Source organism: Bos mutus, chromosome 9, assembly GCF_027580195.1.
Source record: "Bos mutus isolate GX-2022 chromosome 9, NWIPB_WYAK_1.1, whole genome shotgun sequence".
NCBI classification, from domain to species: Eukaryota; Metazoa; Chordata; class Mammalia; order Artiodactyla; family Bovidae; genus Bos; species Bos mutus.
The window spans coordinates 97,608,137-97,624,743 of record NC_091625.1 but is presented as its reverse complement, the minus strand read 5'-3'; the positions used below and the strand labels follow the sequence as shown (position 1 = coordinate 97,624,743).

Genomic DNA, 16,607 nt, shown 5'->3' with positions numbered 1-16,607 from the left:
GAGTGGAAGATTTATTTAGGGTCTGGAAATAAGAAGATCCTTGAATTAGTATTTATTTAGCTTTGAGAGGCAAGAGAGAAATCACACCAAACAGCCCTTCCTACTTAAAGCTCCCGAAAGCCCACAGAACGTGGGAAATGTGATTGCCCAGTACAGGTTAACTCCCCATTCACAGCTCTGGGACTTTCAGCATACACTAGATGGGGAGTCCTGCTTGTGTCCGTGGGGGCCACATTGGGAATTAAATGTTATGAATCTTGCAGAGATAAGATGTTTGGAAATGGTGGCATAGCTCTCTTCAGTTCTCACCCACTAATGGCGTCCAAATTCAGAATCTTCTGGACACCGTGTGGTTAAAGCCAAACTAGGCCACCCAGAGATCACCACGTTCAGATTTCTGAAAGAAATGTAAGGCAAACATCTACTGGGTTTAAAATTTGTAAGAAAGAAAGAGGAGATTAGAGAACAAAGAGCTGAGATTTGTTTAGATGCCCTAAATAAATGCCCTGTCTGTGTTTTGTTTTGTTTTTTTTCCCTCCAGATATTTGAAGTGTTGGTTCTCATGTGAATCCTTCATGTCAACTTAGTATATTAGGCTTCTGTTAAAGAAATGATGCTTCGTCTGTGTTTGTCCTGCACAGACAACTGGGCCAGGACTCCTTTTTGCCCTGATTTGTGGGCGTTTCTGAGGAACTGTCTAAAGTGATCCCAGTGCCCTGTGGGAGGACCCTCCAGGTGTAGGACATGGAAGGTCTAAGAATCTTAAGCAACTACCCTGGTTTTTCAGATGATAAAGACTCTGCCTGCAATGCAGGAGACCAGGGTTCGATAGCCAGGTCAGGAAGATCCCCTGGATCTTCAACTGAGCGACTTCACTTTCACTTTTCACTTTCATCTACTGGAGAAGGAAATGGCAACCCACTCCAGTGTTCTTGCCTAGAAAATCCCATGGACAGAGGAGCCTGGTGGGCTATAGTCCATGGGGTCGCAAAGGACCCAACTCAGGGACTAATACTTTCACCTTTTAAGCAACTATGGTTTTATATTAAACAGACCTTTCACTCAGTTTGTTCTGTTCCTTCTTATGATCAAGTTTAAGCTCATTTAACAGTTTCTGAGCCTGTAGGTAGAACAAAAGCCATTTGAGCACCACGGTGCTCAGAAGCTGATAGCCAACTCCACCGATCGTCTTATCCTGAAAATGTGAGGCTAATTATAGCAGGTGAAAGCTCGAATAATCATGTCTTAAACTGGGTTAGTAGGGATGGGAAATTACTCTTGCTGATGCCCATTTGCTCCTGTTGAAGTAAACGTGTGGGGCTATAGGTTTTTTCGGCCTCTCGAGGCCCACCTCGTTGAAAATCCAGTAAGTGCACACTATGTTGTTGCCAGGAAGTTGAACGCAGTTCCTCTTTGGTAATTATTTTCCCACCTTTATCAGTGATCTTTGATGAGACTTATAATCAAGAATCCCAGAACCTGGCAACCCAAATGAATTATTCCACTCAAAAATAGCCTACCGATTTATTTCAGCATTTTTTTTTTCTTCTAATTTTTGTCTCTTCTGTCCTTTCAGTCCATAAGTAAATGAAAGTAGCTGAGTCATGTCTGATTCTTTTCGACCCCATGGACTATACAGTTCGTGGAATTCCCCTGGCCAGAATACTGGAGTGGGTAGCCTTTCCCTTCTCTAGGGGATCTTCCCAACCCAGGGATCAAACCCAGGTCTCCCAGGTGGATTCCATACCAGTTGAGACACAAGGGAAGACCCCAACATGTAGATCATCCATTACTTTCTCTTAGCTTATGTTTATAAATATAACTTGATTTTATTCCATTCAAAAGTGCCACATGAGTACAGATAAAGAAAAGAGTGAATTTTGTCCAAAGGGCAACCCACTCCAGTATTCTTGCCTGGAAAATCCCATGGACAGAGAAGCCTGGCAGGCTACAGTCCATGGGTTCACAAGAGTTGGACACGACTTGGCGAATAACCCACCACCACATGTGTATCAGGCGTATGTTGCATCGCTTCTCTTCAGAGGGCGGGAGGCTGCCCGTGGCAGGGACGATAATGGTCAGGCCGTGGCCCCCACAATGGAAGGCTCGATGTGCATCCGTGTAGCACGGATGGCATTGCATTATTTAGTCTTCTAAATAATTGCATTATTTAGTCATTGCATACTTTAGTCTTCCTTTCTTCCTCATGAATAGATCGAACTACTCATTTCTGCTTCTTTTATGGCTAACTTCATCATACTTTAGGATGGCAAAAACAAAATTCTTTCCTTAGCATGAGGATGGCTAATTTTTCAGTAGGTGAATTCTTATATAGTCATTGCCTCATTTAGCAGGACTTACCATGTGCGTCCAGCTGTGGTTGGCATTAGAAATAGAAATAAGTGAGAGAGAATCTAGTTTTGCCAAGTAATAAAACGCCGCCAGATGTGCTGAGTGTTCAGATGGAGGTTTGAAGACAATACTGTGGATGCTTAAAGGTTGGGCTTAGCAGCAGTGATGCTTCCCAGGGACGATGGTGTTTAATCAGGACATTGAAGAATAAGTACAGATTTCTAGATACACAGACTGAGGGCTCACACTTTTGGATTAAAGGGCCAGATACGACCTCTGAGTCCATCAGATCAGATCAGTCACTCAGTCGTGTCCGACTCTTTGCAATCCCATGAATCGCAGCATGCCAGGCCTCCCTGTCCATCACCAACTCCCGCAGTTCACTCAGACTCATGTCCATCGAGTCAGTGATGCCATCCAGCCATCTCATCCTCTGTCGTCCCCTTCTCCTCCTGCCCCCAATCCCTCCCAGCATCAGAGTCTTTTCCAATGAGTCAACTTTTCGCATGAGGTGGCCAAAGTACTGGAGTTTCAGCTTTAGCATCATTCCTTCCAAAGAAATCCCAGGGCTGATCTCCTTCAGAATGGACTGGCTGGATCTCCTTGCAGTCCAAGTGACTCTCAAGAGTCTTCTCCAACACCACAGTTCAAAAGCATCAATTCTTCAGCGCTCAGCTTTCTTTATAGTCCAACTCTCACATCCATACATGACCACAGGAAAAACCATAGCCTTGACTAGACGAACCTTTGTTGGCAAAGTAATGTCTCTGCTTTTGAATATGCTATCTAGGTTGGTCATAACTTTCCTTCCAAGGAGTAATCGTCTTTTAATTTCATGGCTGCAGTCACCATCTGCAGTGATTTTGGAGCCCAGAAAAATAAAGTCTGACACTGTTTCCACTGTTTCCCCATCTATTTCCCATGAAGTGATGGGACCGGATGCCATGATCTTCGTTTTCTGAATGTTGAGCTTTAAGCCAACTTTTCCACTGTCCACTTTCACCTTCATCAAGAGGCTTTTTAGTTCCTCTTCACTTTCTGCCATAAGGGTGGTGTCATCTGCATATCTGAGGTTATTGATATGGCCACCCATAATTAAATGCAGAATTATATTTGCCTGTGCATATGTTATATGCTTGGTGTATGTATGCTACGTTATATGCTCTGTGTATGTATATGCTTTGTTATATGTATGTATATCTGTAGAAGGTCTATACTTTATATCAGATTTTCAATTCTTATACTGAACATTTTTTTAAACCATTTTATAAATAGCGAGTGCCCCATTTCTTCCACTGTCACTCTAACATAAGAAATTTATCTGTCATCATCAGAGGATAAAGCATTTGAAACAGGTCAATCTGTGGTGCTGCAGGGCCAGAGGCCCTGTATACATTCCTTGCACATATAACTACCTACTAGGGGGATAAAATAAAAACTCAGCACAGTATGTGGAAAACACGAAACCATTGCAGTGCCTTTTTATAGGCACTGGATACACAGAGAAATGAAGAAAACCAGTAGAAGTTGATCAATGGATCTTCTTTCCCCTTCATACTCCCATTCCAACTCTTCAGCATGCACAAAATTAGCCTGAATGGCTTTTTAGGTTCGTTTTAATTGTTTGTCTTAGGGCTTTGGTTCATTCTCCGAGGCCGCAAGTACTATGTGATTTTTTTAAGATGGTCTTTCTCTTTTGTCACTGGGACAAGGGACGTGTGACGAAGACGTTAAATCTTTTAAGCACTTAATTAAAGGAATTTTTGCATGGGTAGTCACTCTTCCATTTACCCTGATCTTCTCCCACCATCCCCCAAATCCCAGTGAGAACTCCTAGTAATTTACTGAAGTAAAGCTCTTTTACATTTTTGGTTCTATAGTTTTCAAATGGAAAAAAAAAAAAATCCACCAGTGGTCAGTATTAGAAGAGAAAGTAATTGGAATTCTGGTCAGTTTAAGGGAAGGTTCGGGAGCGATGTCAAATCCGAAAGGTCAAAACAGTGCTATTTATTAACACACAACAAGAAAATGCAGTTCTAAGAACTAGAGTTTGCTTACTCAACAAACACCAAAAATGCTTGCTACTTGTTGGATGCTAAGGTGTAATCTTTTTAAATAAGTAAATTTATTTTGAGTTAACCAGACAAATTTTTCTCAGAAGAAAACTAATTTTGCAATGAAATTCAAGTATCAGTGAAAGCTCAGTGGAAGTAGCTATTATATCACCACTTACACATGATTTAACCATTTGAACCATTACTTGTCAAAATATACTGTTCAAAGATTTTTATATCGTTATTTCAACATACACTGTGAAAGGTATTCAAGTCTCATTAGTTGACACTTGGTATAATTATGCCTTGTACTAGATAAGGGAATTGACATGAAAAGAAAATATTTCTGCTAAAGATATATGATTTGTGTCCAGATAATCGCCTCATCTTCCAGTAGTTAGCAGCCAAATAAACAAAATTAACATATCTGGAGTCTTCAGTTTAACATCGTATTTTCTTTTTGTCTAAGATTTCTTTCTTCTTTCCAAAACGATTCTTTAAAATAGTGTGATCAAGAAGAATCGAGGCTTTGGTGTCAGTCACACCAGATTTCACATTCTCCTTCCTAAACCTCTTTAGGAATATGATTTATATTTTTATAAGACAAGGATAGTAACAGTATTTCACCAGAGTTGTGAGGCTTAACCGTGTAACATATGTGAGTAAACTCGGCTTGACGAGCAGAACACAGTGGGCAGTCAATAAATGTGAGTGTCCCAGAGTCCACAGGGGCACGTTTCCGGGATGCTTACTGATGTCCCTGGCCTGGAGGCTTGCATGCAAATCAGCAATTAAGAAATAATGAACTGCTTGAAAACCGGAGCCTCTTGGCACTGGCTGCAGCCAAACCTTTAGCCAGAGATTTTCCCGGCCACAGAGAGACGTGAAATCTGCCATCGTTGTTTGCTCTCACAGCCAAGCGAGGTCAGTGTACTGTAGGACAAAAAGGTGGAAAATCAATTAAGCACGGTAGCATGTCTTTCGTGCGTGCGTTCATGCTTGGTTGCTGTTGTGTCCGACTCTTTGGACTGTCGCCCAGACTTCTTTGTCCATGGGATTTTTCAGGCAACAGTATAGGAGCCATTTCCTTCTCCAAGGGATCTTCCCAACCCAGGGACTGAATCTTCATCTCCCATGTCTCTTGAATTGGCAGGCAGATTCTTTACCTGCTGAGCCATTGGGGAAGCCCATCCTTCAGGTAGCCGGTGAAAAGAATAGAATATGTTCCGGCGTTTTCCCAGGATTCGGGAGGTGGGGGGTGAGGAGTGGATACAGGGTATGTTACTGTTTTGGTATTCTCAAAGAGCTTTATTGACACCAGGAGCAGGCCCTTGTTGAGAACGTGCTGGAGCAAAATAGTCCATTGGCATTAATCATGGCCTTCTCATGTCTCCACGTCAGCAAGCTCACTTATTTAAAATGTGGAGCATCAAGAGCCTGTAGCTCTTCCCCGTTTGTTGAAAGGAAAGGAATTTGTCTTAAGAAGGGAAAGGGAAGCAGTTTTAATGAGCCGCTGAAGCTGGGTTACCTCCCCTGTTGGTGGTAGAACTGGAACTGGAGATGATGGGCAGAGCAGAGTTCAAGGTGAGGCCCTCAGTTTGGAGTGACCCTGAGGAGTAGCAATTACAGGTAGTATCAGCCAAGTCCTGCTGGACGCTCACCATAGGCCAGATGACTCTCTAATGGTGTGGGTTAGTTTGGCCCTCATAGCAACCTCTGAGCTTAAAAGTATTATTCTTATTTGCATAATACAGAGACCGGAGAAGGTAAGAAACTTGTCCCGAGGATCACACTGTTAGTAAGTGGGAGAGCCAAGATTCAAACCCCGCCCTCCCGATCCCAGAATTCAGCCATGTGAACGCTCTGAGGAGGAGCCCTGCATGTGTTGGCAGCCAGAGCGCACACTGCTGAGTGAGTGGGCTGTGAGTCACTCAGGGACAGGGGTGATTTACAGCACCTGGTCACCGAACTGCTTTCGAAAGAGGATGGTTCCCGTTACCTGCAGGGTGGTGGTTTGTTGAATGAGAACTTGGGTTTGGTCCCAGAACAGAACTGCTTGAAATAATAAAACAGCACTCACGGTGTCCCTTCTTCTCTGAACTGGCTCCACGATGTGCTCTGCCTCTCATAGGAGCAAATGTTGAACAAATGGGTTGAAAGCATACCAAATTATGATCCTGCCCTAAGCATGAAATTACTCGCCTTCCCTGGGAGGCCATCTGGTATTGATCTGGGTCAGGATGCCTGTTCAGTGGCCATTGGGCCAAAAGCACCAGCAGTCTGGAGGAGAAGCCCATGTCCGTGATTACCCGCTGGGCTCCTAGGTTCAGAGTGGCTCTGTTTCATGCTCAGAACCACTTGCTCAATGTCACCCAGGAGCCAGGCTCGTGGTTTTCAGTATAATTCACTGCACTATTTTTGTAGACACAAGTCCTACAGGACTCTATGTGAATACTGATATCCCAAAATGCTATCTGTAGTATGCCAAGACTAGTAACATCTATTCTGGAGCTGATGATGACTTGATGAGATGCTGTGATTATGTTTATTTATATGACCATACAGAGAGATACACTGAATAAGTAGAAGTGACTTTCACTCTAGATTTGGCACCTGCATTCCTTTTGACATGCTTATTTCTTCAAGAGATCTAAATAAATTCATCTGTCTGCCATCTCCTGCCTGCCCCACCGCCCTGCAAAAGAGAGTAACTATAATGAAATTTTAGTGGGATAAATAATATCTTTTTGCACCTCCTGTTTTGTCTATGAAATGTAGGTTAGGGAACTGAAATCTGTCTATGAGATCTGAAGTCAATAAAATAATGAAACAAAGATGGACATTCGAAAATGTCTCTAATTTCTTAATCCCACGTCCTTATCATTTGTCTTTAGTTATATTAAAATAACATCATTTTTCATCTCACTTTATTCTTTGAAAATTATTTTCAAAGTTTATTTGTTTTTGGCTACCCCACACAGCTTGTAGGGTCTTGGTTCCCTGACCAAGGATTTAACCCAGGCCAGGGAAGTGAAAGTATCTAGTCCTAACTAACAGACCTCCAGGGAATTTCCCCATATATTATAAAAAATAAAAAATAAAATAAAAACACCAACAATATGAATTTGAAGAGGTCAACAAGATCCATCTCTGGAGTGGCAGCGTGCAACCTCATGCCAAGTAGCCATCAATTGTCACAGAGATCAGTGCTGACACCAGGTAAAGCCAAGCACATGAACAAGAGAGTTCAGTGAGGAGCTGAAGATCACATCAGAAAGGAAAGAAATAAAAAGTTCCAAAGAAGAAAATGGCCTTCTTAATAGGAAAAAACATTTATTTTTCAAGAGTTAAATCCCCAAACTGTAGATGGTCATTTGATGATAAAGAGAGGCCATGACTGTGCTTATTCCTTATGAAGGTCAAGTACCAGGTTTCCTTCTTAGGAAACTTTCACTTTAAAATCCCCACAATTGACCTAAATAACAGGGACATTTATGTTCTCACACAACAGTGAAGAGTCCTGAGCTAGGTCACCCCCAAGGATGGTTAACTCAGAGTGTCAAGTGCTGCCATCCTCTGAGCTTTCCATGCACAATACAGGCAAGCTTTCTAGGAAAAGAGAGATTCTCTTACAGTTACTATGAGGTGGGTTTGCTGAAAGTTCATCAGCGTTCTCACCGTAGGTTCTTAATTCCTAAACATTGATGTCCTGATGTCTCTTAGTGATGTCTACCCTGCATCGTGCAGGAAAACCTGAGATACATTTAAATTATGTACCCAATAGACGACAGATTTCTTGTAATAAATATAGTTACTATTTTTTCTCTATGAATAATTAATACCCTTAACTCTATTGACTTTATTAGATGCTGAACTATATAAATGATTAATGTTTTCGTGGAATGGATACCATTTTATTTGCTTACATCAATTAGCTTGATTCAAATATTTTAAGTTCTTCCCCGATGGCTCAGCGGGTAAAGAATCCGCCTCCAATGGCAGGAGGAGACCGGGTTCAATCCCTGGGTTGGGAAGATCTCCTGGAGAAGGATATAGCAACCCACTCCATTCTTTTTGCCTAGAAAATCCCGTAGACAGAGGAAGCTGGTGGGCTACAGTCCTTGGGATTGCAAAGAGTCAAAAATGACAGCATGACACAAAATATTTTAAGAAAGTAACAGGCAGTATAATAAGAGTCACGCTTGATGTTTAAGGCTAAAATTATGGCACTGAGAGCTTTTGATCACCCAAAAATCTGCTTAAACAGAATATTTCACAGAACTGGAATTTCCTATTCAAATATAGTACCCAAAGCTTTGCCTTTTCTATCTTTCTAGTATTCTATCTTGGCCACTGAGATAATAAAGTGTTATTTGCCAACTAAATATGAATGTATTAACACAAGAACATAATCCAAAAATTGTTCTGTTTATTTTTTGTGTATGCGTTAAAGTTACTTTTTTGAAGCTAGAAAGTGAGTGTTAGTTGCTCAATAGTGTACGACTCTTTGCAACCCCATGGACTACAACCTGCCATGCTCTTCAGCCCATGGGATTCTTGGGCAAGATGCAGAGACCAGGAGCCAGAGGAAAGCAGTGGCTCGGAGCTGCTGTGAGAGGCTCTGCGGAAAGTGGGTTCCAAGTTCCACAGAAACTGGAGGCTGCAGCAAAGACCTGAAGCTCAAGTGTATCGTTAAAGTTTGAGACATTGAACGATTTGGGGGAAAAATACACATTCGTCAAAAGGGGGATGATTGAATTATTAAATAAAATCACTGTAAAATTCTCTCTAGATGTTTAATAAGTGGGGAAGCTCTGTGTTATTGACATTGAGCAATGTTAGTTCAGTTGAGTTGCTCAGTCATGTCTGACTCTTTGTGATGCTAGTCATGTTATTAAAGCTGCAGAACACTGAATATAACACATCGTTAAAAGTATATTAGAGTATACACAGAGAAAGATCTGGAAGCTACACAAATTCTATATTACATTATTCTATATCTATTTCTCATATAGTCTATATATATAGAAATTTCTATTTTATTTCTATATTATATATAGAAATTCTGTATTAATAGTGATGGTAATGGAGAACTGAGTAGTGGTGAAAAGGGACTTTGATTTTCCCTTTATACTCTTAATTTTTACTTGCTTGTTTTTTAAATGAACATACACTTTATTCTGTTATTGATCAAAATAAACAAACATAAAAACTACCATAACTATAAAAAAAGAAAAGATTTAGAGAACTGGAAAAACTGGGGCAGCTTTTAGCCAAAGAAAATCCTGTTCCACGTACTGACCAAGTAAACAGATTCACAGTCTTTAAAAATGCCTGAGGGCTTGTTTTGCCATGCATGGCTACCTTAGGGAGTAAAAGCTCTAGACGTAAATGCCTTCTGCAAGCTGACAGCCAGCTGTCATATTCCTGTTGCTTGTTTTTTCCCACAAACTGCTTCCTGTCTGAACTCGTGCTCATGTTTGGAATTTAAGCCTTTCCTCCAGCTTCCTTACCTCTTACATCTCCCAACCGTGTCAGTCACACAGCTGTTTTTTTAGCATATGTTTCAGAACGCATCAGAGAGGGGGCCAATTTCTTGCATGTTAAGGTAATCCTTTAAAGAGTGCTCTCTAACCAAGGTGAGCTTTCAAGATAAGGTCCCAAGAGTGGGCCTTTCTTCATTTGTAAGAGTATTTTGAGAACTTTCTTTGATGTTTGAAACCTCTCTTCTTCTGGCCTTCTACTTGTCAAAGTAGGTACCGTTTTAATGTTGGGAGCATTTATTCTTGGGTTAATTATAGCAACAAGTAAGAAAGATTTGGAATTTGTCTGAACATTACTGTAGAATTTGAAAATATAGGTTTGTGAATATATATATGTTATTGAAAATATATGTTATGAAACTGATGGCAAGTCTAGAAATTCAGTTTAAAAACAGTCCAGTTAAAAGGTCAGTGATGAAGACAACAGAGAAAATGGTTCTGATATAGTTTTACAGAGCAAGGCTCTAGCAGAGTATTCGTTTTGATTGTTCTTGGAGACATATAACTCCAGTTATTTGTATTCTTGAGTTATGCCTGTGAAAGCTTGCATATATATAGTCTCATCAGGCTGGGATTTGCTTTTACCCTACTTACGAGCTGATAAGTTGGCCTGCTGATACTTCAGACTGCTTGCAGAAGACAGGAGTTCCTCGGGTTAAAGGCAAAACCTACATCGAATCAGCACAGCCATCACTGGTCTGAGTCACTGCCTCATACACCTGCGGCCCCGGCCATGAGATAATGGGCTCAGGTGGGCGCTGCAGACTTGTCGCATAGCTGAGGACAGGAATCCACTGCTCATGAAACAAGCTGTATGCACGTCTGCTTTTTCTCCATGAGAGACTCTGCCCTGTCTATTAGGATCACCATTTGCATGAGAAACAGTAAGAAAGTGGAGAGGGCCTTGCCATCTGGGCCCACCCAGCAAGAGGCCAAAGGACTCCTTCCCAACAAGAATATAATTTTATATCATGAGACCTAATGGTATATAATTATGTTGATATATGCATGCATAATACATATGTATTTAAATAGTTTTTTTTTTTTAAGATTTTTTAAAGAAATATATGGGATAACAGTGAACAATGATGATGTCTTTGCTTATTTCAAGGGAAAAAAAAAAACAGAACTAGTATTAAAATGTCATTGGAGCATTGTCATTTGTCTTGTGCGGTCAATTTACCCTAAGTTAGTTTGGAAGAATAAACAGAATTTCCAAATAGGTATATTTATTGGCCACTAAGTGGGGGCACATTAAAGGATAATCCACCTTGAAGATATATGGGCCTATAAAGAAATAAGTTTTTCATATAGAAAGAAGGCTAGTGGTAACTCAAAATTACAGCTTCAATGTAGAAACCAAATTGAATTAAAATAACATAAAAGGACTTTTAAAAGAGGGCTTTTCCATAACACACTTTGGATTGTCTCTGCATAAAAGAACTTTCAAAATGGGGCTTTACCACAACACTTTAAACTGTCTCTGCAGCACACTGATGGAATGTGTGTGTGGGGTAGGGGGTCCAGAGGAATGGACCACCGCTCTAGGGTGCTGCTGTTTCTCTCAGTACATAAAATATACTCCAAATTAGGCTAATTCACCTGAGAGCTTTTTTTTCTATCCTAACCTGAAGAAAGATAAAATTGATTTTTAAAAAGTTTAGATTTCTTGGCATCTGATTGCATCACTTCATGGCAGATAGAAGGGGATACAATGGAAACAGTGACAGACTTTATTTTCTTGGCTCCAAAATCACTGCAGATGGTGAATGCAGCCTTGAAATGAAAAGATGCTTGCTCCTTGGAAGAAACACTACGACCAACCTAGAAAGCATATTAAAAAGCAGAGACATTACTTTACCAACAAAGGTCTGTCTAGTCAAAGCTATGGTTTTTCCATTAGTCATGTATGGATGTGAGAGTTGGACTATGAAGAAAGCTGAATGCCAAAGAACTGATGCTTTTGAACTGTAATTGTTGAAAAGACTCTTGAGAGTCCCTTGGACTGCAAGGAGATCCAACCAGTCTATCCTAAAAGAAATCCAGTCTTGAATATCATTGGAAGGACTGATGCTGAAGCTCTAGTACTTTGGTCACCTGATTCAAAGAACTGACTCATTGGAAAAGACCTGATGCTGGGAAAGTTTGAGGGCAGGAGAAGAAGGGGATGACAGAAGATGAGATGGTTGGATGGCATCACTGATTTGATGGGCATGAGTTTGAACGAGCTCCAGGAGTTGGTGATGGATAGGGAAGCCTGGCATGCTGCAGTTCATGGGGTCGCAGAGTTGGACACTACTGAGTGACTGAACTGCATTAAAGGTTTTATTAGAGCTGATTTTTACTTTTATTAAACTTTAGCTTGAATGGGATTATATTGCAGTTATTTTAAATGATACTTATTTCTGATGGTTAAAATCCTTCCTCCATCCAATATATCAGTGCTTTACTATTACTTTCTTAAAGATAGGTAACTAATCATTATAATAGTTTATATTATAGAAATGTGTTTTATATGTTCCATACAGTAAATTCTAAAATTTATAGCATGCACCTTTTAAAGCATGCAATTTTATGTAGTGGAGGGAAAAAAAAAAAAAGAAAGAATATTCATGAGATGATTTGATTTTTCATAAATTAGACCTGTTGAGTCAACTTATAAATTGACAGATGGAAGAAATAGCATGTTCCTTGAGGCTTTATAATTTATCTACCAAACTGTAATTTTAGAAGTGAATATCTTTTTGATGCTTCCCTTTGGAACACTTCAAGATTTATTTGGCAACATGTTTTTGAATCTTTTACTTTTAAACATTTGTCACACACAGTATAGAATATGAGTGAATCATCACTGAAAACTTGTGAGTTGCACAGTTCCTCTTTTTCATAATTCATATAAATGCCTTCCATGCTATCAGGTTAGAACTGTAGTCTCCAGCTCTCATTTTTTGGCCTTTATTTGTTATTAGGTCTTTAGTGGTTTCCCCTAGAATGTTACATTTATTGGCCTTGAGGTTCAATTTGTTACCAGACTATAGTTGTTCACAGAGATTGGAAGTACATGGACTCTTGACATATTAATACTACAAATTTACCATTTTGTGTGTGTGTGTGTGTGTGTGTGTGTGAAAAAACTTAAACCTAATTTAAGCAGAATATCAAACTCATGCAGAGTCCTGCAAAATCATATGACTTTGGATGAATAAAGAATAAGCAATTAAAAAGACAGGCAAGAGAATTTCCACACGTCTTTATTCATCTGCCTGTCTGTATTAGTCTACTCAGACTAGTATAACAAAATACCACAGGCCAGGTGTTTTAAACAACAGGCATTATTTCTCAAAATTCTGAAAGTTGGGAGTCCAAGAACAAGGTACTGTCAGACTCCGTGCTTGGTGAGAAGGTTTCCTGACTTGCAGACAGCCACTTCTCACTGTGTCCTCACATGGCACAGACAGAGGAGTTGCTGTTGTTAACTAAAGCCATTAATTCCATCATAAGAACTGCACACTCATGATTTAATCTAAGCCTTTATTGCTGTATCCCACTGAAGGTTCGGGCTTCAACATAGGAATTTGCAGACTATAGTTTAGTTCACCACTCTCCAAAATCAATTTCTGAAGTAAAAATGTAACCATATCAACCTGACTGATGTTTATAAGTTATACTTTCCCCACTGGTGAAGGGCACTTCTTCCCAGCTAATAAGATGGATTGCATTGTTCTATAGTCAGCATCAAAGGCACTGGATGAGATGCCTAAGTTTCTGATGAGAATATTTGACTTAAGATGAAAGAAACTTCTAAAATGCTAGGACTTTGCTTTTATTTTCCATTCTAATTTTCATGAAATCTCAAAGCTGTCAAAAAATTTAATTGGAAAACTCATCATTTATCTGTGCTGTCTTTCATAGAAAGACCTGTTCCTTTTCCTTTACTTTTTTTTTTGTCCCCCTCCAATGTACCCCATAGCCTGTCCATGGTGTTCTCCAGACAAGAATACTGGAGTGGGTAGCCATTCCCTTCTCCAGGGGATCTTCCTGACCCAAGGATCAAACCCTGATGTCCTGCTTTGCAGGAAAATTCTTTACCATCTGAGCCACCAGGAAAGCCCTCAATATACCCCACACCCAGCAAAAACAGAGTTACTGACTTACTAAGTTTAGTAACTTTAGGCAGAGTTCCAGCATTAACCATTGGCTCATGCATGGTGTGCTGAGGAAACACGAAGGTGAAAGAGCCTCAGGAGCTTCGAGAGAACCTGATCATGGCCAGTGCTTTCTTTTGGCTTCTTGGTCTCTGAAAGATATCTGGTTTACATGGTGTCATGCTATTGAATTTCTTTTAAAGAACAAATAACTTCTTGCTTTAAATGCTAGCCTTGATGGTGGTTTAGTCACTAAGTTGTGTCCGACTCTTGCGACCCCATGAACTTTAGCCCTCCAGGTTCCTCTGTCCATGGGATTCTCCAGTCAAGAATACTGCAGTGGGTTGCCATTTCCTTCTCCAGGGGATCTTCCCAATCCAGGGATCAAACCTGGGTCTCTTGCACTGCGGGTAGGTTCTTTACCGACTGAGCTACCAGGGAAGCATTAATGCTAGCCTTAGGATTCCAAAAAGAAGAAAGGGTATCTACCTGGAACTAAGGACTGGAGAGGTACTTTATAGGAAATTACAGAACACAAGTGGTGTTGGAGAAGACTCTCGAGAGTCCCTTGGACTGCAAGGAGATCCAACCAGTCCATCCTAAAGAAAATCAGTCCTGAGTATTCATTGGAAGGACTGATGCTGAATCTGAAACTCCAGTACTTTGGCCACCTGATGTGAGGAACTGACTCATTTGAAAAGACCCTGATGCTGGGAAAGATTGAAGCCGGGAGGAGAAGGGGAAGAAAGAGGCTGAGATGGTTGGATGGCATCACTGATTCAATGGACATGAGTTTGAGTAAACTCTGGGAGTTGGTGATGGACAGGGAGGCCTAGCGTGCTGCAGTCCATGGGGTCTCAAAGAGTCAGACACGACTGAGCGACTGAACTGAACTGAACTGAGCGTACAGAACACAACTACATAAAGGTTAACATTATTTTGAGAGAAAATCCTTTCTCCTTCAAATGCCGTTAATATATTTACCACTTACTTTCAAAGGAAACTGAATAAATGCAAACATTCGGGAATACATAATGTAAATAAGGCATTTTCCAAGTAAATAATCCACAGCAATATTAGAAATTATCTAAGAATACCTTGTTGGAAAGCTTAAAAAATGAACATGGCAGATGAGAATAGAGAAAAAGAAATAAACTGACCATAGTTTGCACTATTGGAAATAAAACTTTTTAGTTTTGTTTTATTTTTATTCCTACTTACTTATGACAGATGCCATGTAAATACATTATGTTTAGCTAGATTTTAATAAGTGAAAATATAATTAGCGAAAATAGGGAATCGTATGAAATACTATATGACATAGAAGGAACTAGAAATCTGACATTTTAGAAAATATTTTGAAAAATAGTGCTTCATGATACATTTTTTAATGGAGCTCTGCTGCTGCTGTTAAGTCGCTTCAGTCGTGTCTGACTCTGTGCGACCCCATAGACGGCAGCCCACCAGGCACCCACGTCCCTGGGATTCTCCAGGCAAGAACAGTGCAGTGGGTTGCCATTTCCTTCTCCAGGGCATGAAAGTGAAAAGTGAAAGTGAAGTCACTCAGTGTCCGACTCTGAGCGACCCCACAGACTGCATCCTACCAGGCTCCTCCGTCCATGGGATTTTCCAGGCAAGAGTACCGGAGTGGGGTGCCATTGCCTTCTCCGTAATGGAGCTCTAAACATTCTTAAATCATTGCTTCCCAAAGCATGTTCTGTGGTAGTTTGTTCTGTAGGCTATTGGTGGTTTCTGTGAAAAGAGAATGCCAGTGAAGTAATGTAGCAAACACTTAATGAAGCCTGCATGTTTACTCTAGGACATTTCCGATGCTGCTAGTAGGCTAATGTCTGTTTTTCACATAGTAGTCAGTGCTTCTCAAACCTATTTGGTTGCAGGACACTCTTTCCTTAGGGCACTTCAAGAGGTTGGTGTTGACGTGGTTTGGGAAGTACTGCATTAGTTAGATACCTCAAAGCCAGGAAATGAGACCGTTTATAACCATGGTTTTTAAATTTTAAAATGTATGCTTAGTAATAACAAGGAAAAAACAGAGATATGGTACTCAAGATTTTATTCTCTCGTGAGGAAATGCTGCGGAGATTTCAGTAAATTAAGGCAGTACAAAGACTATTGGATTAGAAGTGACTGAATTCTGTTTTGATCCAGTCACTAAGTTTCAGGACAGAACAGCTGGAAGTCTACTGGCCTTAATTTCTAGCTCTATAAAAGGATTCCACTCAAATTTCCCACCAGTTCTAACTTTTATAAAAAAAGGCTGAGAGGTCATTGAACTAGGACAAAGTATGTAACTGTACCAAACATTCTGAACGTCTTTGACAAACTAAATCTAGGAAATTATTCAATCGGTCTGTGTTTTATTGAGTAATTTCCATTTGCCTCGTGGTGATCCTCTTCAGCAGAGCTTCCCTGTGACTGAATCTGTGTGTATGGGGTCCATGGAGTAGAGAATGGGGACAGATGATTTAGACAAAATGTACACAAATATGTGA

At 40.3% G+C, this 16,607-nt stretch overlaps 1 protein-coding gene and 1 long non-coding RNA gene across 9 annotated transcripts in view; one reads left to right on the top strand and one right to left on the bottom strand.

Moving 5' to 3' along the window:
* Positions 1-16,607, top strand: part of PRKN (parkin RBR E3 ubiquitin protein ligase) — a 1,238,243-nt gene that overhangs the window by 289,048 nt on the left and 932,588 nt on the right. The gene's annotated exons all lie outside the window — the stretch shown is intronic.
* On the bottom strand, positions 5,216-6,842 carry LOC138989242 (uncharacterized). The gene is made up of 3 exons (XR_011465486.1): positions 6,406-6,842; positions 5,935-6,015; positions 5,216-5,339 (listed from the first exon to the last, which is right to left on the bottom strand). It is a non-coding gene; the product is annotated as an uncharacterized lncRNA (long non-coding RNA).